At 67.5% G+C, this 18,789-nt stretch overlaps 12 non-coding genes across 12 annotated transcripts; all 12 read left to right on the forward strand.

The window, feature by feature from the left end:
* Positions 1 to 4: 4 nt before the first annotated feature.
* LOC123936151 lies at positions 5 to 85 on the forward strand. The gene has a single exon (XR_006817105.1). It is a non-coding gene; the product is annotated as a small nucleolar RNA SNORD115 (small nucleolar RNA).
* A 1,600-nt stretch (positions 86 to 1,685) lies between these two features.
* LOC123936178 lies at positions 1,686 to 1,766 on the forward strand. Its single transcript, XR_006817130.1, has one exon. It is a non-coding gene; the product is annotated as a small nucleolar RNA SNORD115 (small nucleolar RNA).
* Positions 1,767 to 3,350: 1,584 nt separating this feature from the next.
* LOC123936169 lies at positions 3,351 to 3,431 on the forward strand. The gene has a single exon (XR_006817122.1). It is a non-coding gene; the product is annotated as a small nucleolar RNA SNORD115 (small nucleolar RNA).
* A 1,599-nt stretch (positions 3,432 to 5,030) lies between these two features.
* Positions 5,031 to 5,111, forward strand: LOC123936179. The gene has a single exon (XR_006817131.1). It is a non-coding gene; the product is annotated as a small nucleolar RNA SNORD115 (small nucleolar RNA).
* Positions 5,112 to 6,695: 1,584 nt separating this feature from the next.
* LOC123936152 lies at positions 6,696 to 6,776 on the forward strand. Its single transcript, XR_006817106.1, has one exon. It is a non-coding gene; the product is annotated as a small nucleolar RNA SNORD115 (small nucleolar RNA).
* Positions 6,777 to 8,376: 1,600 nt separating this feature from the next.
* LOC123936180 lies at positions 8,377 to 8,457 on the forward strand. Its single transcript, XR_006817132.1, has one exon. It is a non-coding gene; the product is annotated as a small nucleolar RNA SNORD115 (small nucleolar RNA).
* Positions 8,458 to 10,041: 1,584 nt separating this feature from the next.
* Positions 10,042 to 10,122, forward strand: LOC123936153. The gene has a single exon (XR_006817107.1). It is a non-coding gene; the product is annotated as a small nucleolar RNA SNORD115 (small nucleolar RNA).
* Positions 10,123 to 11,721: 1,599 nt separating this feature from the next.
* On the forward strand, positions 11,722 to 11,802 carry LOC123936182. Its single transcript, XR_006817134.1, has one exon. It is a non-coding gene; the product is annotated as a small nucleolar RNA SNORD115 (small nucleolar RNA).
* A 1,584-nt stretch (positions 11,803 to 13,386) lies between these two features.
* LOC123936139 lies at positions 13,387 to 13,467 on the forward strand. The gene has a single exon (XR_006817093.1). It is a non-coding gene; the product is annotated as a small nucleolar RNA SNORD115 (small nucleolar RNA).
* Positions 13,468 to 15,067: 1,600 nt separating this feature from the next.
* On the forward strand, positions 15,068 to 15,148 carry LOC123936183. Its single transcript, XR_006817135.1, has one exon. It is a non-coding gene; the product is annotated as a small nucleolar RNA SNORD115 (small nucleolar RNA).
* Positions 15,149 to 16,732: 1,584 nt separating this feature from the next.
* On the forward strand, positions 16,733 to 16,813 carry LOC123936148. Its single transcript, XR_006817102.1, has one exon. It is a non-coding gene; the product is annotated as a small nucleolar RNA SNORD115 (small nucleolar RNA).
* A 1,600-nt stretch (positions 16,814 to 18,413) lies between these two features.
* On the forward strand, positions 18,414 to 18,494 carry LOC123936184. The gene has a single exon (XR_006817136.1). It is a non-coding gene; the product is annotated as a small nucleolar RNA SNORD115 (small nucleolar RNA).
* The last annotated feature ends 295 nt before the right edge of the window (positions 18,495 to 18,789 follow it).

Below are 18,789 nucleotides of genomic sequence, written 5' to 3' on the forward strand. Positions count from 1 at the left end.
GCTTGGGTCAATGATGAGAACTCATATGGTCTCGAAGAGCGATGAGGACCTAAAAATCACGCTCAATAGGATTACGCTGAGGCCCAAGGCAGGGGACCGTGCCGGGGTCAGCCTCCCCCAGAGCGTCGGGGCAGTGAGGGTGCGCTGCAGGTGGCCGCGGGAGGAGAACCACCTCTCGAGGCTCTCTGCTGTGGCCCCCGGACGTCGGTGCACCTGCGGGTGCCGACGGGGTGTTCTGGCGTTCCAGCTGGTCTACCGACCCAGGCCTCTTCCCCGGACAGCTGCCCGAGAGCCAGGGCTTAGCCACCCTTGTGTCCTTGTGTCTTTCAGCGGGCCTGGCTGGCAAGGTTCTTGGCGCGTCTCCCACCAGGAGAGGTGAGCGGAAGCCTCTGGGCTCCGAGGGAGGCCCCAGACCCCTTGGCCTGGCATCGGGAAGCGGGGACCCCAGCAGGGACTCCGCAGCTGGGCCTGGGCTGGGGATGCGGGTCCTCATTGTCCGGACGGCACCGAAGTCCCCGTGAGCGTGTGCCCCTGAGCCATCCCAGGGGCAGGGATCGCGAAACGTGGGCCGGGGGGCTGACAAGGCCTGGAAAGCGCGGGCTGGCCGCCCAAGGCCCAGGTGCACCCGAGGCCTCCTGATCAATTGCGGCGTGTCCGGGGGGCCCAGAAAGGGAGTGGACGTGAGACCCGTGGTCTCGGAGGCCACTGTGCCCTTGAGCAACACCTTGTTGCTCAAGGCCCGGCCCATGGCAGGTTTCTGCGGGCTGCACTGGCCCGAGCTCCTGTCCCGTCCTGCAGACGACCAAGGCGTTTGGGGCCCCGGGAGGCCACTTCCGAAGAGCCCACGAGGATTCGTTGAGCTGGCCAGACGGCACGGTTCCACTGGGGCGGGGGGGCAGAAACTGCACGTCCCAGGCCACAGCAGCCGTTGGGGCTCAGCCTCTCACCTGAGACTCTCAAGCACCCGGGATAGGGTCGTGGTGAAGCGGCACTGCACGGGCCGAGTCAGGTCCCTCGTCCAGAGCGGCCAGCGGGCGGTGTGCCTTGCTGCCGTGGTGGAGAGTGACCTGGCTTTCCCCGCTCGGCCGTGGGGGAGCCCTGGGCCCCGGCAACCTTTGGCTTCCCGGGCAGGGGCTCCGGTCCTTGGCTCCCAGGTGGCTCCAGGAGAGGGTGGGCGGCGTCCTGGCCAAACCTCCCGGGCCGCCGCTCTTGGCTCGCCACTCCGGGAGACAGCGGGGACCCGGCCAAAGCCCTGTGGTCCATGCCATGGTCAGGGGCCGTTCTCCAGAAGGCTGGGCTCCCACAGGGACCACGGTCTCCATTGCTTTGGGATGCCCCGGAAAGGGCAGCCGGGCCCTTGGGCCCGGCTCCTTCCTGGCGGACACCTGCCATGCTTGGCTCCGAACTCTGCCGGGCCCCCAGTGGCCAGGACTCCGGGAAAGGGGGCCCTGGGCCGCACGGCAGGCGCTTCAGACCAGGACGTTTGGACAGCTGGTCTCTCCGTCTCTCCTTAGAAACCCATCCACAATCGAGAAGCTCGCCCAGATGAGCACGTCTTGCTTGGCCCCGCCCTGCCCAGAGGTCTCACGTCTCAGGACCCGGGGGCATGGACGCGGTGCGGAATGCAGCCCCGGTAAGCGGCTTCGGGGTGCCCCGAGGCCGCACGCATCGCCACCAGCTTGCTTGGGTCAGTGATGAGAACTCAAGTGGTCTCGAAGAGCGATGATGACCTAAAAATCATGCTCAATAGGATTACGCTGAGGCCCAAGACAGGCGTCTGTGCCGGGATCAGCCTCCCCCAGACCCTGGGGACCCTGGAGGTGCGCCGCAGTTGTGGGCGTGAGGCCATCGTACCCTCGGGGCTCCCCATGCTGGCCCTGGCCTGTCTGTGCCCGTCAGGGGTCCGCTCGAGGTCGTGAGGCGTTCCGCCCGGCCTCCGGACCCAATCCACCTCGCAGGACAGCTCCCTCGGTGCCATTGCTTAGGAGACCGTTGCCCCTTGTGTCTTTCAGCGGGCCTCGGGGGCCGGAACTTGGTGCGGCGTGACCCAAGAGAGGTGAGTGGAAGACTCTGGGCCTGCAGGGAGATGCCAGGCGCCATGGGCATTGTCCGCGGAGCCCGGATCCCCGCACGGGCCCCGGCTCCAGCACTGTGCTAGGGATGGGGGCTGTGGTGGCCCACACAGCGTTGACCTGCCCATGCACAGCCGCCCTTCAGCAATCCCACGTGCAGGGAATGGGAAAGTTGGGCCAGGTCACTGGCAACGACTGGGGGCTGGGGGCATGCCGCCGTCGTCCCACATGGACCTGAGGCCTCCTTGTACGTCCAGCTGTGTCCTGTGCGCCCGAGAAGAGAGCGGACGTGAGTCCCTTGGTGTCAGGGCCCTCTGTCCGCTTCAGCGAGTGGTTGTCGCTCGAGTCACCCCAGCCGATGGTTCTGGAGAGGGCTGGAGAGGGCAGAGCTCATGAAGAATGCAGCAGGCGCCCAAGTGTAAGCAGGGCACGGGAGGCTGCTGAAGTACAGCCCTCGAATGTTTCCTCGGATTTCCCGAGTCAGCAAGGTTTCCCTGGCCCAGGGGAAGAGTGGCGAGCCCCGGGCCACAGCAGGCCATGGGGCTGAGCCGGTCCTCTGAGGCCCCCAGAGGAAGCGCCGCCACAAGGGGAGAGTCAGGACCCTCCTGCAGGGCGGGCCGCGGTCTCCCGCCTTGCGCTGCTTGGTGGGAGACGGTGAGACGCGATTCCCTTTTTCGCCCTGGGCGATCAGGGCCTGGGGGCCACCGTTGGCTGCGAGTGCCAGGGCCCGGGTCCCTAGACCACCGCGGTCCCCATGTGTGGGAAGGCGTCCTTCGGGCCCTCACTTCCGGGTGCGCCACGCTTTGCTTGGGGCCCCGGCAGACATCGGGGGAGCACTGGAAATCCCTGTGCTCCAGGCCATGCTCTGGGGCCTTTCCTAGCAAGGGGAGGCTCCCACGGGGGCCCGGATCTCCGTGGATTTGGGAAGGCCAGGGATGGGCAGCGGGTCCCTTGTGTCCTGCCCTTTGCCGGCGGACCCGAGCCCTGGGTGGGTCAGCCGCCCGCCTGGACAGCACCGGCCAGGGCTTCGGGCTGGAGAGTTCTTGGCGGCATGGCACGGGCCAGCGAGCACGCCGTTCCGACGGCCGGCCTCCCCCTCCCTCCTTAGGCCCCCATCCCCAAGCGAGGATCTGGCCCTGACCACCAAGTCTTGCATTGCCCAGCCCCGCCGCCAGGTCCCATGCCTCAGGAAGCCGGGGTATGGCGCTGTCCTGAGAGCAGCCTCGGTAAGCAGCTTCTGGGTGGTAGGGGACCTCCCGCGTGGCCTCGGGCGTGCTTGGGTCAATGATGAGAACTCATATGGTCTCGAAGAGCGATGATGACCTAAAAATCATGCTCAATAGGATTACGCTGAGGCCCAAGGCAGGGGACCGTGCCGGGGTCAGCCTCCCCCAGAGCGTCGGGGCAGTGAGGGTGCGCTGCAGGTGGCCGCGGGAGGAGAACCACCTCTCGAGGCTCTCTGCTGTGGCCCCCGGACGTCGGTGCACCTGCGGGTGCCGACGGGGTGTTCTGGCGTTCCAGCTGGTCTACCGACCCAGGCCTCTTCCCCGGACAGCTGCCCGAGAGCCAGGGCTTAGCCACCCTTATGTCCTTGTGTCTTTCAGCGGGCCTGGCTGGCAAGGTTCTTGGCGCGTCTCCCACCAGGAGAGGTGAGCGGAAGCCTCTGGGCTCCGAGGGAGGCCCCAGACCCCTTGGCCTGGCATCGGGAAGCGGGGACCCCAGCAGGGACTCCGCAGCTGGGCCTGGGCTGGGGATGCGGGTCCTCATTGTCCGGACGGCACCGAAGTCCCCGTGAGCGTGTGCCCCTGAGCCATCCCAGGGGCAGGGATCGCGAAACGTGGGCCGGGGGGCTGACAAGGCCTGGAAAGCGCGGGCTGGCCGCCCAAGGCCCAGGTGCACCCGAGGCCTCCTGATCAATTGCGGCGTGTCCGGGGGGCCCAGAAAGGGAGTGGACGTGAGACCCGTGGTCTCGGAGGCCACTGTGCCCTTGAGCAACACCTTGTTGCTCAAGGCCCGGCCCATGGCAGGTTTCTGCGGGCTGCACTGGCCCGAGCTCCTGTCCCGTCCTGCAGACGACCAAGGCGTTTGGGGCCCCGGGAGGCCACTTCCGAAGAGCCCACGAGGATTCGTTGAGCTGGCCAGACGGCACGGTTCCACTGGGGCGGGGGGCAGAAACTGCACGTCCCAGGCCACAGCAGCCGTTGGGCCTCAGCCTCTCACCTGAGACTCTCAAGCACCCGGGATAGGGTCGTGGTGAAGCGGCACTGCACGGGCCGAGTCAGGTCCCTCGTCCAGAGCGGCCAGCGGGCGGTGTGCCTTGCTGCCGTGGTGGAGAGTGACCTGGCTTTCCCCGCTCGGCCGTGGGGGAGCCCTGGGCCCCGGCAACCTTTGGCTTCCCGGGCAGGGGCTCAGGTCCTTGGCTCCCAGGTGGCTCCAGGAGAGGGTGGGCGGCGTCCTGGCCAAACCTCCCGGGCCGCCGCTCTTGGCTCGCCACTCCGGGAGACAGCGGGGACCCGGCCAAAGCCCTGTGGTCCATGCCATGGTCAGGGGCCGTTCTCCAGAAGGCTGGGCTCCCACAGGGACCACGGTCTCCATTGCTTTGGGATGCCCCGGAAAGGGCAGCCGGGCCCTTGGGCCCGGCTCCTTCCTGGCGGACACCTGCCATGCTTGGCTCCGAACTCTGCCGGGCCCCCAGTGGCCAGGACTCCGGGAAAGGGGGCCCTGGGCCGCACGGCAGGCGCTTCAGACCAGGACGTTTGGACAGCTGGTCTCTCCGTCTCTCCTTAGAAACCCATCCACAATCGAGAAGCTCGCCCAGATGAGCACGTCTTGCTTGGCCCCGCCCTGCCCAGAGGTCTCACGTCTCAGGACCCGGGGGCATGGACGCGGTGCGGAATGCAGCCCCGGTAAGCAGCTTCGGGGTGCCCCGAGGCCGCACGCATCGCCACCAGCTTGCTTGGGTCAGTGATGAGAACTCAAGTGGTCTCGAAGAGCGATGATGACCTAAAAATCATGCTCAATAGGATTACGCTGAGGCCCAAGACAGGCGTCTGTGCCGGGATCAGCCTCCCCCAGACCCTGGGGACCCTGGAGGTGCGCCGCAGTTGTGGGCGTGAGGCCATCGTACCCTCGGGGCTCCCCGTGCTGGCCCTGGCCTGTCTGTGCCCGTCAGGGGTCCGCTCGAGGTCGTGAGGCGTTCCGCCCGGCCTCCGGACCCAATCCACCTCGCAGGACAGCTCCCTCGGTGCCATTGCTTAGGAGACCGTTGCCCCTTGTGTCTTTCAGCGGGCCTCGGGGGCCGGAACTTGGTGCGGCGTGACCCAAGAGAGGTGAGTGGAAGACTCTGGGCCTGCAGGGAGATGCCAGGCGCCATGGGCATTGTCCGCGGAGCCCGGATCCCCGCACGGGCCCCGGCTCCAGCACTGTGCTAGGGATGGGGGCTGTGGTGGCCCACACAGCGTTGACCTGCCCATGCACAGCCGCCCTTCAGCAATCCCACGTGCAGGGAATGGGAAAGTTGGGCCAGGTCACTGGCAACGACTGGGGGCTGGGGGCATGCCGCCGTCGTCCCACATGGACCTGAGGCCTCCTTGTACGTCCAGCTGTGTCCTGTGCGCCCGAGAAGAGAGCGGACGTGAGTCCCTTGGTGTCAGGGCCCTCTGTCCGCTTCAGCGAGTGGTTGTCGCTCGAGTCACCCCAGCCGATGGTTCTGGAGAGGGCTGGAGAGGGCAGAGCTCATGAAGAATGCAGCAGGCGCCCAAGTGTAAGCAGGGCACGGGAGGCTGCTGAAGTACAGCCCTCGAATGTTTCCTCGGATTTCCCGAGTCAGCAAGGTTTCCCTGGCCCAGGGGAAGAGTGGCGAGCCCCGGGCCACAGCAGGCCATGGGGCTGAGCCGGTCCTCTGAGGCCCCCAGAGGAAGCGCCGCCACAAGGGGAGAGTCAGGACCCTCCTGCAGGGCGGGCCGCGGTCTCCCGCCTTGCGCTGCTTGGTGGGAGACGGTGAGACGCGATTCCCTTTTTCGCCCTGGGCGATCAGGGCCTGGGGGCCACCGTTGGCTGCGAGTGCCAGGGCCCGGGTCCCTAGACCACCGCGGTCCCCATGTGTGGGAAGGCGTCCTTCGGGCCCTCACTTCCGGGTGCGCCACGCTTTGCTTGGGGCCCCGGCAGACATCGGGGGAGCACTGGAAATCCCTGTGCTCCAGGCCATGCTCTGGGGCCTTTCCTAGCAAGGGGAGGCTCCCACGGGGGCCCGGATCTCCGTGGATTTGGGAAGGCCAGGGATGGGCAGCGGGTCCCTTGTGTCCTGCCCCTTGCCCGCGGACCCGAGCCCTGGGTGGGTCAGCCGCCCGCCTGGACAGCACCGGCCAGGGCTTCGGTCTGGAGAGTTCTTGGCGGCATGGCACGGGCCAGCGAGCACGCCGTTCCGACGGCCGGCCTCCCCCTCCCTCCTTAGGCCCCCATCCCCAAGCGAGGATCTGGCCCTGACCACCAAGTCTTGCATCGCCCAGCCCCGCCGCCCGGTCCCATGCCTCAGGAAGCCGGGGTATGGCGCTGTCCTGAGAGCAGCCTCGGTAAGCAGCTTCTGGGTGGTAGGTGACCTCCCGCGTCGCCTCGGGCGTGCTTGGGTCAATGATGAGAACTCATATGGTCTCGAAGAGCGATGAGGACCTAAAAATCACGCTCAATAGGATTACGCTGAGGCCCAAGGCAGGGGACCGTGCCGGGGTCAGCCTCCCCCAGAGCGTCGGGGCAGTGAGGGTGCGCTGCAGGTGGCCGCGGGAGGAGAACCACCTCTCGAGGCTCTCTGCTGTGGCCCCCGGACGTCGGTGCACCTGCGGGTGCCGACGGGGTGTTCTGGCGTTCCAGCTGGTCTACCGACCCAGGCCTCTTCCCCGGACAGCTGCCCGAGAGCCAGGGCTTAGCCACCCTTGTGTCCTTGTGTCTTTCAGCGGGCCTGGCTGGCAAGGTTCTTGGCGCGTCTCCCACCAGGAGAGGTGAGCGGAAGCCTCTGGGCTCCGAGGGAGGCCCCAGACCCCTTGGCCTGGCATCGGGAAGCGGGGACCCCAGCAGGGACTCCGCAGCTGGGCCTGGGCTGGGGATGCGGGTCCTCATTGTCCGGACGGCACCGAAGTCCCCGTGAGCGTGTGCCCCTGAGCCATCCCAGGGGCAGGGATCGCGAAACGTGGGCCGGGGGGCTGACAAGGCCTGGAAAGCGCGGGCTGGCCGCCCAAGGCCCAGGTGCACCCGAGGCCTCCTGATCAATTGCGGCGTGTCCGGGGGGCCCAGAAAGGGAGTGGACGTGAGACCCGTGGTCTCGGAGGCCACTGTGCCCTTGAGCAACACCTTGTTGCTCAAGGCCCGGCCCATGGCAGGTTTCTGCGGGCTGCACTGGCCCGAGCTCCTGTCCCGTCCTGCAGACGACCAAGGCGTTTGGGGCCCCGGGAGGCCACTTCCGAAGAGCCCACGAGGATTCGTTGAGCTGGCCAGACGGCACGGTTCCACTGGGGCGGGGGGGCAGAAACTGCACGTCCCAGGCCACAGCAGCCGTTGGGCCTCAGCCTCTCACCTGAGACTCTCAAGCACCCGGGATAGGGTCGTGGTGAAGCGGCACTGCACGGGCCGAGTCAGGTCCCTCGTCCAGAGCGGCCAGCGGGCGGTGTGCCTTGCTGCCGTGGTGGAGAGTGACCTGGCTTTCCCCGCTCGGCCGTGGGGGAGCCCTGGGCCCCGGCAACCTTTGGCTTCCCGGGCAGGGGCTCCGGTCCTTGGCTCCCAGGTGGCTCCAGGAGAGGGTGGGCGGCGTCCTGGCCAAACCTCCCGGGCCGCCGCTCTTGGCTCGCCACTCCGGGAGACAGCGGGGACCCGGCCAAAGCCCTGTGGTCCATGCCATGGTCAGGGGCCGTTCTCCAGAAGGCTGGGCTCCCACAGGGACCACGGTCTCCATTGCTTTGGGATGCCCCGGAAAGGGCAGCCGGGCCCTTGGGCCCGGCTCCTTCCTGGCGGACACCTGCCATGCTTGGCTCCGAACTCTGCCGGGCCCCCAGTGGCCAGGACTCCGGGAAAGGGGGCCCTGGGCCGCACGGCAGGCGCTTCAGACCAGGACGTTTGGACAGCTGGTCTCTCCGTCTCTCCTTAGAAACCCATCCACAATCGAGAAGCTCGCCCAGATGAGCACGTCTTGCTTGGCCCCGCCCTGCCCAGAGGTCTCACGTCTCAGGACCCGGGGGCATGGACGCGGTGCGGAATGCAGCCCCGGTAAGCGGCTTCGGGGTGCCCCGAGGCCGCACGCATCGCCACCAGCTTGCTTGGGTCAGTGATGAGAACTCAAGTGGTCTCGAAGAGCGATGATGACCTAAAAATCATGCTCAATAGGATTACGCTGAGGCCCAAGACAGGCGTCTGTGCCGGGATCAGCCTCCCCCAGACCCTGGGGACCCTGGAGGTGCGCCGCAGTTGTGGGCGTGAGGCCATCGTACCCTCGGGGCTCCCCGTGCTGGCCCTGGCCTGTCTGTGCCCGTCAGGGGTCCGCTCGAGGTCGTGAGGCGTTCCGCCCGGCCTCCGGACCCAATCCACCTCGCAGGACAGCTCCCTCGGTGCCATTGCTTAGGAGACCGTTGCCCCTTGTGTCTTTCAGCGGGCCTCGGGGGCCGGAACTTGGTGCGGCGTGACCCAAGAGAGGTGAGTGGAAGACTCTGGGCCTGCAGGGAGATGCCAGGCGCCATGGGCATTGTCCGCGGAGCCCGGATCCCCGCACGGGCCCCGGCTCCAGCACTGTGCTAGGGATGGGGGCTGTGGTGGCCCACACAGCGTTGACCTGCCCATGCACAGCCGCCCTTCAGCAATCCCACGTGCAGGGAATGGGAAAGTTGGGCCAGGTCACTGGCAACGACTGGGGGCTGGGGGCATGCCGCCGTCGTCCCACATGGACCTGAGGCCTCCTTGTACGTCCAGCTGTGTCCTGTGCGCCCGAGAAGAGAGCGGACGTGAGTCCCTTGGTGTCAGGGCCCTCTGTCCGCTTCAGCGAGTGGTTGTCGCTCGAGTCACCCCAGCCGATGGTTCTGGAGAGGGCTGGAGAGGGCAGAGCTCATGAAGAATGCAGCAGGCGCCCAAGTGTAAGCAGGGCACGGGAGGCTGCTGAAGTACAGCCCTCGAATGTTTCCTCGGATTTCCCGAGTCAGCAAGGTTTCCCTGGCCCAGGGGAAGAGTGGCGAGCCCCGGGCCACAGCAGGCCATGGGGCTGAGCCGGTCCTCTGAGGCCCCCAGAGGAAGCGCCGCCACAAGGGGAGAGTCAGGACCCTCCTGCAGGGCGGGCCGCGGTCTCCTGCCTTGCGCTGCTTGGTGGGAGACGGTGAGACGCGATTCCCTTTTTCGCCCTGGGCGATCAGGGCCTGGGGGCCACCGTTGGCTGCGAGTGCCAGGGCCCGGGTCCCTAGACCACCGCGGTCCCCATGTGTGGGAAGGCGTCCTTCGGGCCCTCACTTCCGGGTGCGCCACGCTTTGCTTGGGGCCCCGGCAGACATCGGGGGAGCACTGGAAATCCCTGTGCTCCAGGCCATGCTCTGGGGCCTTTCCTAGCAAGGGGAGGCTCCCACGGGGGCCCGGATCTCCGTGGATTTGGGAAGGCCAGGGATGGGCAGCGGGTCCCTTGTGTCCTGCCCCTTGCCCGCGGACCCGAGCCCTGGGTGGGTCAGCCGCCCGCCTGGACAGCACCGGCCAGGGCTTCGGTCTGGAGAGTTCTTGGCGGCATGGCACGGGCCAGCGAGCACGCCGTTCCGACGGCCGGCCTCCCCCTCCCTCCTTAGGCCCCCATCCCCAAGCGAGGATCTGGCCCTGACCACCAAGTCTTGCATCGCCCAGCCCCGCCGCCCGGTCCCATGCCTCAGGAAGCCGGGGTATGGCGCTGTCCTGAGAGCAGCCTCGGTAAGCAGCTTCTGGGTGGTAGGGGACCTCCCGCGTCGCATCGGGCGTGCTTGGGTCAATGATGAGAACTCATATGGTCTCGAAGAGCGATGAGGACCTAAAAATCACGCTCAATAGGATTACGCTGAGGCCCAAGGCAGGGGACCGTGCCGGGGTCAGCCTCCCCCAGAGCGTCGGGGCAGTGAGGGTGCGCTGCAGGTGGCCGCGGGAGGAGAACCACCTCTCGAGGCTCTCTGCTGTGGCCCCCGGACGTCGGTGCACCTGCGGGTGCCGACGGGGTGTTCTGGCGTTCCAGCTGGTCTACCGACCCAGGCCTCTTCCCCGGACAGCTGCCCGAGAGCCAGGGCTTAGCCACCCTTGTGTCCTTGTGTCTTTCAGCGGGCCTGGCTGGCAAGGTTCTTGGCGCGTCTCCCACCAGGAGAGGTGAGCGGAAGCCTCTGGGCTCCGAGGGAGGCCCCAGACCCCTTGGCCTGGCATCGGGAAGCGGGGACCCCAGCAGGGACTCCGCAGCTGGGCCTGGGCTGGGGATGCGGGTCCTCATTGTCCGGACGGCACCGAAGTCCCCGTGAGCGTGTGCCCCTGAGCCATCCCAGGGGCAGGGATCGCGAAACGTGGGCCGGGGGGCTGACAAGGCCTGGAAAGCGCGGGCTGGCCGCCCAAGGCCCAGGTGCACCCGAGGCCTCCTGATCAATTGCGGCGTGTCCGGGGGGCCCAGAAAGGGAGTGGACGTGAGACCCGTGGTCTCGGAGGCCACTGTGCCCTTGAGCAACACCTTGTTGCTCAAGGCCCGGCCCATGGCAGGTTTCTGCGGGCTGCACTGGCCCGAGCTCCTGTCCCGTCCTGCAGACGACCAAGGCGTTTGGGGCCCCGGGAGGCCACTTCCGAAGAGCCCACGAGGATTCGTTGAGCTGGCCAGACGGCACGGTTCCACTGGGGCGGGGGGCAGAAACTGCACGTCCCAGGCCACAGCAGCCGTTGGGCCTCAGCCTCTCACCTGAGACTCTCAAGCACCCGGGATAGGGTCGTGGTGAAGCGGCACTGCACGGGCCGAGTCAGGTCCCTCGTCCAGAGCGGCCAGCGGGCGGTGTGCCTTGCTGCCGTGGTGGAGAGTGACCTGGCTTTCCCCGCTCGGCCGTGGGGGAGCCCTGGGCCCCGGCAACCTTTGGCTTCCCGGGCAGGGGCTCAGGTCCTTGGCTCCCAGGTGGCTCCAGGAGAGGGTGGGCGGCGTCCTGGCCAAACCTCCCGGGCCGCCGCTCTTGGCTCGCCACTCCGGGAGACAGCGGGGACCCGGCCAAAGCCCTGTGGTCCATGCCATGGTCAGGGGCCGTTCTCCAGAAGGCTGGGCTCCCACAGGGACCACGGTCTCCATTGCTTTGGGATGCCCCGGAAAGGGCAGCCGGGCCCTTGGGCCCGGCTCCTTCCTGGCGGACACCTGCCATGCTTGGCTCCGAACTCTGCCGGGCCCCCAGTGGCCAGGACTCCGGGAAAGGGGGCCCTGGGCCGCACGGCAGGCGCTTCAGACCAGGACGTTTGGACAGCTGGTCTCTCCGTCTCTCCTTAGAAACCCATCCACAATCGAGAAGCTCGCCCAGATGAGCACGTCTTGCTTGGCCCCGCCCTGCCCAGAGGTCTCACGTCTCAGGACCCGGGGGCATGGACGCGGTGCGGAATGCAGCCCCGGTAAGCGGCTTCGGGGTGCCCCGAGGCCGCACGCATCGCCACCAGCTTGCTTGGGTCAGTGATGAGAACTCAAGTGGTCTCGAAGAGCGATGATGACCTAAAAATCATGCTCAATAGGATTACGCTGAGGCCCAAGACAGGCGTCTGTGCCGGGATCAGCCTCCCCCAGACCCTGGGGACCCTGGAGGTGCGCCGCAGTTGTGGGCGTGAGGCCATCGTACCCTCGGGGCTCCCCGTGCTGGCCCTGGCCTGTCTGTGCCCGTCAGGGGTCCGCTCGAGGTCGTGAGGCGTTCCGCCCGGCCTCCGGACCCAATCCACCTCGCAGGACAGCTCCCTCGGTGCCATTGCTTAGGAGACCGTTGCCCCTTGTGTCTTTCAGCGGGCCTCGGGGGCCGGAACTTGGTGCGGCGTGACCCAAGAGAGGTGAGTGGAAGACTCTGGGCCTGCAGGGAGATGCCAGGCGCCATGGGCATTGTCCGCGGAGCCCGGATCCCCGCACGGGCCCCGGCTCCGGCACTGTGCTAGGGATGGGGGCTGTGGTGGCCCACACAGCGTGGACCTGCCCATGCACAGCCGCCCTTCAGCAATCCCACGTGCAGGGAATGGGAAAGTTGGGCCAGGTCACTGGCAACGACTGGGGGCTGGGGGCATGCCGCCGTCGTCCCACATGGACCTGAGGCCTCCTTGTACGTCCAGCTGTGTCCTGTGCGCCCGAGAAGAGAGCGGACGTGAGTCCCTTGGTGTCAGGGCCCTCTGTCCGCTTCAGCGAGTGGTTGTCGCTCGAGTCACCCCAGCCGATGGTTCTGGAGAGGGCTGGAGAGGGCAGAGCTCATGAAGAATGCAGCAGACGCCCAAGTGTAAGCAGGGCACGGGAGGCTGCTGAAGTACAGCCCTCGAATGTTTCCTCGGATTTCCCGAGTCAGCAAGGTTTCCCTGGCCCAGGGGAAGAGTGGCGAGCCCCGGGCCACAGCAGGCCATGGGGCTGAGCCGGTCCTCTGAGGCCCCCAGAGGAAGCGCCGCCACAAGGGGAGAGTCAGGACCCTCCTGCAGGGCGGGCCGCGGTCTCCTGCCTTGCGCTGCTTGGTGGGAGACGGTGAGACGCGATTCCCTTTTTCGCCCTGGGCGATCAGGGCCTGGGGGCCACCGTTGGCTGCGAGTGCCAGGGCCCGGGTCCCTAGACCACCGCGGTCCCCATGTGTGGGAAGGCGTCCTTCGGGCCCTCACATCCGGGTGCGCCACGCTTTGCTTGGGGCCCCGGCAGACATCGGGGGAGCACTGGAAATCCCTGTGCTCCAGGCCATGCTCTGGGGCCTTTCCTAGCAAGGGGAGGCTCCCACGGGGGCCCGGATCTCCGTGGATTTGGGAAGGCCAGGGATGGGCAGCGGGTCCCTTGTGTCCTGCCCCTTGCCCGCGGACCCGAGCCCTGGGTGGGTCAGCCGCCCGCCTGGACAGCACCGGCCAGGGCTTCGGGCTGGAGAGTTCTTGGCGGCATGGCACGGGCCAGCGAGCACGCCGTTCCGACGGCCGGCCTCCCCCTCCCTCCTTAGGCCCCCATCCCCAAGCGAGGATCTGGCCCTGACCACCAAGTCTTGCATCGCCCAGCCCCGCCGCCCGGTCCCATGCCTCAGGAAGCCGGGGTATGGCGCTGTCCTGAGAGCAGCCTCGGTAAGCAGCTTCTGGGTGGTAGGGGACCTCCCGCGTCGCCTCGGGCGTGCTTGGGTCAATGATGAGAACTCATATGGTCTCGAAGAGCGATGATGACCTAAAAATCACGCTCAATAGGATTACGCTGAGGCCCAAGGCAGGGGACCGTGCCGGGGTCAGCCTCCCCCAGAGCGTCGGGGCAGTGAGGGTGCGCTGCAGGTGGCCGCGGGAGGAGAACCACCTCTCGAGGCTCTCTGCTGTGGCCCCCGGACGTCGGTGCACCTGCGGGTGCCGACGGGGTGTTCTGGCGTTCCAGCTGGTCTACCGACCCAGGCCTCTTCCCCGGACAGCTGCCCGAGAGCCAGGGCTTAGCCACCCTTGTGTCCTTGTGTCTTTCAGCGGGCCTGGCTGGCAAGGTTCTTGGCGCGTCTCCCACCAGGAGAGGTGAGCGGAAGCCTCTGGGCTCCGAGGGAGGCCCCAGACCCCTTGGCCTGGCATCGGGAAGCGGGGACCCCAGCAGGGACTCCGCAGCTGGGCCTGGGCTGGGGATGCGGGTCCTCATTGTCCGGACGGCACCGAAGTCCCCGTGAGCGTGTGCCCCTGAGCCATCCCAGGGGCAGGGATCGCGAAACGTGGGCCGGGGGGCTGACAAGGCCTGGAAAGCGCGGGCTGGCCGCCCAAGGCCCAGGTGCACCCGAGGCCTCCTGATCAATTGCGGCGTGTCCGGGGGGCCCAGAAAGGGAGTGGACGTGAGACCCGTGGTCTCGGAGGCCACTGTGCCCTTGAGCAACACCTTGTTGCTCAAGGCCCGGCCCATGGCAGGTTTCTGCGGGCTGCACTGGCCCGAGCTCCTGTCCCGTCCTGCAGACGACCAAGGCGTTTGGGGCCCCGGGAGGCCACTTCCGAAGAGCCCACGAGGATTCGTTGAGCTGGCCAGACGGCACGGTTCCACTGGGGCGGGGGGGCAGAAACTGCACGTCCCAGGCCACAGCAGCCGTTGGGGCTCAGCCTCTCACCTGAGACTCTCAAGCACCCGGGATAGGGTCGTGGTGAAGCGGCACTGCACGGGCCGAGTCAGGTCCCTCGTCCAGAGCGGCCAGCGGGCGGTGTGCCTTGCTGCCGTGGTGGAGAGTGACCTGGCTTTCCCCGCTCGGCCGTGGGGGAGCCCTGGGCCCCGGCAACCTTTGGCTTCCCGGGCAGGGGCTCAGGTCCTTGGCTCCCAGGTGGCTCCAGGAGAGGGTGGGCGGCGTCCTGGCCAAACCTCCCGGGCCGCCGCTCTTGGCTCGCCACTCCGGGAGACAGCGGGGACCCGGCCAAAGCCCTGTGGTCCATGCCATGGTCAGGGGCCGTTCTCCAGAAGGCTGGGCTCCCACAGGGACCACGGTCTCCATTGCTTTGGGATGCCCCGGAAAGGGCAGCCGGGCCCTTGGGCCCGGCTCCTTCCTGGCGGACACCTGCCATGCTTGGCTCCGAACTCTGCCGGGCCCCCAGTGGCCAGGACTCCGGGAAAGGGGGCCCTGGGCCGCACGGCAGGCGCTTCAGACCAGGACGTTTGGACAGCTGGTCTCTCCGTCTCTCCTTAGAAACCCATCCACAATCGAGAAGCTCGCCCAGATGAGCACGTCTTGCTTGGCCCCGCCCTGCCCAGAGGTCTCATGTCTCAGGACCCGGGGGCATGGACGCGGTGCGGAATGCAGCCCCGGTAAGCGGCTTCGGGGTGCCCCGAGGCCGCACGCATCGCCACCAGCTTGCTTGGGTCAGTGATGAGAACTCAAGTGGTCTCGAAGAGCGATGATGACCTAAAAATCATGCTCAATAGGATTACGCTGAGGCCCAAGACAGGCGTCTGTGCCGGGATCAGCCTCCCCCAGACCCTGGGGACCCTGGAGGTGCGCCGCAGTTGTGGGCGTGAGGCCATCGTACCCTCGGGGCTCCCCGTGCTGGCCCTGGCCTGTCTGTGCCCGTCAGGGGTCCGCTCGAGGTCGTGAGGCGTTCCGCCCGGCCTCCGGACCCAATCCACCTCGCAGGACAGCTCCCTCGGTGCCATTGCTTAGGAGACCGTTGCCCCTTGTGTCTTTCAGCGGGCCTCGGGGGCCGGAACTTGGTGCGGCGTGACCCAAGAGAGGTGAGTGGAAGACTCTGGGCCTGCAGGGAGATGCCAGGCGCCATGGGCATTGTCCGCGGAGCCCGGATCCCCCCACGGGCCCCGGCTCCGGCACTGTGCTAGGGATGGGGGCTGTGGTGGCCCACACAGCGTGGACCTGCCCATGCACAGCCGCCCTTCAGCAATCCCACGTGCAGGGAATGGGAATGTTGGGCCAGGTCACTGGCAACGACTGGGGGCTGGGGGCATGCCGCCGTCGTCCCACATGGACCTGAGGCCTCCTTGTACGTCCAGCTGTGTCCTGTGCGCCCGAGAAGAGAGCGGACGTGAGTCCCTTGGTGTCAGGGCCCTCTGTCCCCTTCAGCGAGTGGTTGTCGCTCGAGTCACCCCAGCCGATGGTTCTGGAGAGGGCTGGAGAGGGCAGAGCTCATGAAGAATGCAGCAGACGCCCAAGTGTAAGCAGGGCACGGGAGGCTGCTGAAGTACAGCCCTCGAATGTTTCCTCGGATTTCCCGAGTCAGCAAGGTTTCCCTGGCCCAGGGGAAGAGTGGCGAGCCCCGGGCCACAGCAGGCCATGGGGCTGAGCCAGTCCTCTGAGGCCCCCAGAGGAAGCGCCGCCACAAGGGGAGAGTCAGGACCCTCCTGCAGGGCGGCCCGCGGTCTCCTGCCTTGCGCTGCTTGGTGGGAGACGGTGAGACGCGATTCCCTTTTTCGCCCTGGGCGATCAGGGCCTGGGGGCCACCGTTGGCTGCGAGTGCCAGGGCCCGGGTCCCTAGACCACCGCGGTCCCCATGTGTGGGAAGGCGTCCTTCGGGCCCTCACATCCGGGTGCGCCACGCTTTGCTTGGGGCCCCGGCAGACATCGGGGGAGCACTGGAAATCCCTGTGCTCCAGGCCATGCTCTGGGGCCTTTCCTAGCAAGGGGAGGCTCCCACGGGGGCCCGGATCTCCGTGGATTTGGGAAGGCCAGGGATGGGCAGCGGGTCCCTTGTGTCCTGCCCCTTGCCCGCGGACCCGAGCCCTGGGTGGGTCAGCCGCCCGCCTGGACAGCACCGGCCAGGGCTTCGGGCTGGAGAGTTCTTGGCGGCATGGCACGGGCCAGCGAGCACGCCGTTCCGACGGCCGGCCTCCCCCTCCCTCCTTAGGCCCCCATCCCCAAGCGAGGATCTGGCCCTGACCACCAAGTCTTGCATCGCCCAGCCCCGCCGCCCGGTCCCATGCCTCAGGAAGCCGGGGTATGGCGCTGTCCTGAGAGCAGCCTCGGTAAGCAGCTTCTGGGTGGTAGGGGACCTCCCGCGTCGCCTCGGGCGTGCTTGGGTCAATGATGAGAACTCATATGGTCTCGAAGAGCGATGATGACCTAAAAATCACGCTCAATAGGATTACGCTGAGGCCCAAGGCAGGGGACCGTGCCGGGGTCAGCCTCCCCCAGAGCGTCGGGGCAGTGAGGGTGCGCTGCAGGTGGCCGCGGGAGGAGAACCACCTCTCGAGGCTCTCTGCTGTGGCCCCCGGACGTCGGTGCACCTGCGGGTGCCGACGGGGTGTTCTGGCGTTCCAGCTGGTCTACCGACCCAGGCCTCTTCCCCGGACAGCTGCCCGAGAGCCAGGGCTTAGCCACCCTTGTGTCCTTGTGTCTTTCAGCGGGCCTGGCTGGCAAGGTTCTTGGCGCGTCTCCCACCAGGAGAGGTGAGCGGAAGCCTCTGGGCTCCGAGGGAGGCCCCAGACCCCTTGGCCTGGCATCGGGAAGCGGGGACCCCAGCAGGGACTCCGCAGCTGGGCCTGGGCTGGGGATGCGGGTCCTCATTGTCCGGACGGCACCGAAGTCCCCGTGAGCGTGTGCCCCTGAGCCATCCCAGGGGCAGGGATCGCGAAACGTGGGCCGGGGGGCTGACAAGGCCTGGAAAGCGCGGGCTGGCCGCCCAAGGCCCAGGTGCACCCGAGGCCTCCTGATCAATTGCGGCGTGTCCGGGGGGCCCAGAAAGGGAGTGGACGTGAGACCCGTGGTCTCGGAGGCCACTGTGCCCTTGAGCAACACCTTGTTGCTCAAGGCCCGGCCCATGGCAGGTTTCTGCGGGCTGCAATGGCCCGAGCTCCTGTCCCGTCCTGCAGACGACCAAGGCGTTTGGGGCCCCGGGAGGCCACTTCCGAAGAGCCCACGAGGATTCGTTGAGCTGGCCAGACGGCACGGTTCCACTGGGGCGGGGGGGCAGAAACTGCACGTCCCAGGCCACAGCAGCCGTTGGGGCTCAGCCTCTCACCTGAGACTCTCAAGCACCCGGGATAGGGTCGTGGTGAAGCGGCACTGCACGGGCCGAGTCAGGTCCCTCGTCCAGAGCGGCCAGCGGGCGGTGTGCCTTGCTGCCGTGGTGGAGAGTGACCTGGCTTTCCCCGCTCGGCCGTGGGGGAGCCCTGGGCCCCGGCAACCTTTGGCTTCCCGGGCAGGGGCTCAGGTCCTTGGCTCCCAGGTGGCTCCAGGAGAGGGTGGGCGGCGTCCTGGCCAAACCTCCCGGGCCGCCGCTCTTGGCTCGCCACTCCGGGAGACAGCGGGGACCCGGCCAAAGCCCTGTGGTCCATGCCATGGTCAGGGGCCGTTCTCCAGAAGGCTGGGCTCCCACAGGGACCACGGTCTCCATTGCTTTGGGATGCCCCGGAAAGGGCAGCCGGGCCCTTGGGCCCGGCTCCTTCCTGGCGGACACCTGCCATGCTTGGCTCCGAACTCTGCCGGGCCCCCAGTGGCCAGGACTCCGGGAAAGGGGGCCCTGGGCCGCACGGCAGGCGCTTCAGACCAGGACGTTTGGACAGCTGGTCTCTCCGTCTCTCCTTAGAAACCCATCCACAATCGAGAAGCTCGCCCAGATGAGCACGTCTTGCTTGGCCCCGCCCTGCCCAGAGGTCTCACGTCTCAGGACCCGGGGGCATGGACGCGGTGCGGAATGCAGCCCCGGTAAGCGGCTTCGGGGTGCCCCGAGGCCGCACGCATCGCCACCAGCTTGCTTGGGTCAGTGATGAGAACTCAAGTGGTCTCGAAGAGCGATGATGACCTAAAAATCATGCTCAATAGGATTACGCTGAGGCCCAAGACAGGCGTCTGTGCCGGGATCAGCCTCCCCCAGACCCTGGGGACCCTGGAGGTGCGCCGCAGTTGTGGGCGTGAGGCCATCGTACCCTCGGGGCTCCCCGTGCTGGCCCTGGCCTGTCTGTGCCCGTCAGGGGTCCGCTCGAGGTCGTGAGGCGTTCCGCCCGGCCTCCGGACCCAATCCACCTCGCAGGACAGCTCCCTCGGTGCCATTGCTTAGGAGACCGTTGCCCCTTGTGTCTTTCAGCGGGCCTCGGGGGCCGGAACTTGTTGCGGCGTGACCCAAGAGAGGTGAG

Source organism: Meles meles, unplaced genomic scaffold (genome assembly GCF_922984935.1).
Source record: "Meles meles unplaced genomic scaffold, mMelMel3.1 paternal haplotype, whole genome shotgun sequence".
Classification (NCBI taxonomy): Eukaryota; Metazoa; Chordata; class Mammalia; order Carnivora; family Mustelidae; genus Meles; species Meles meles.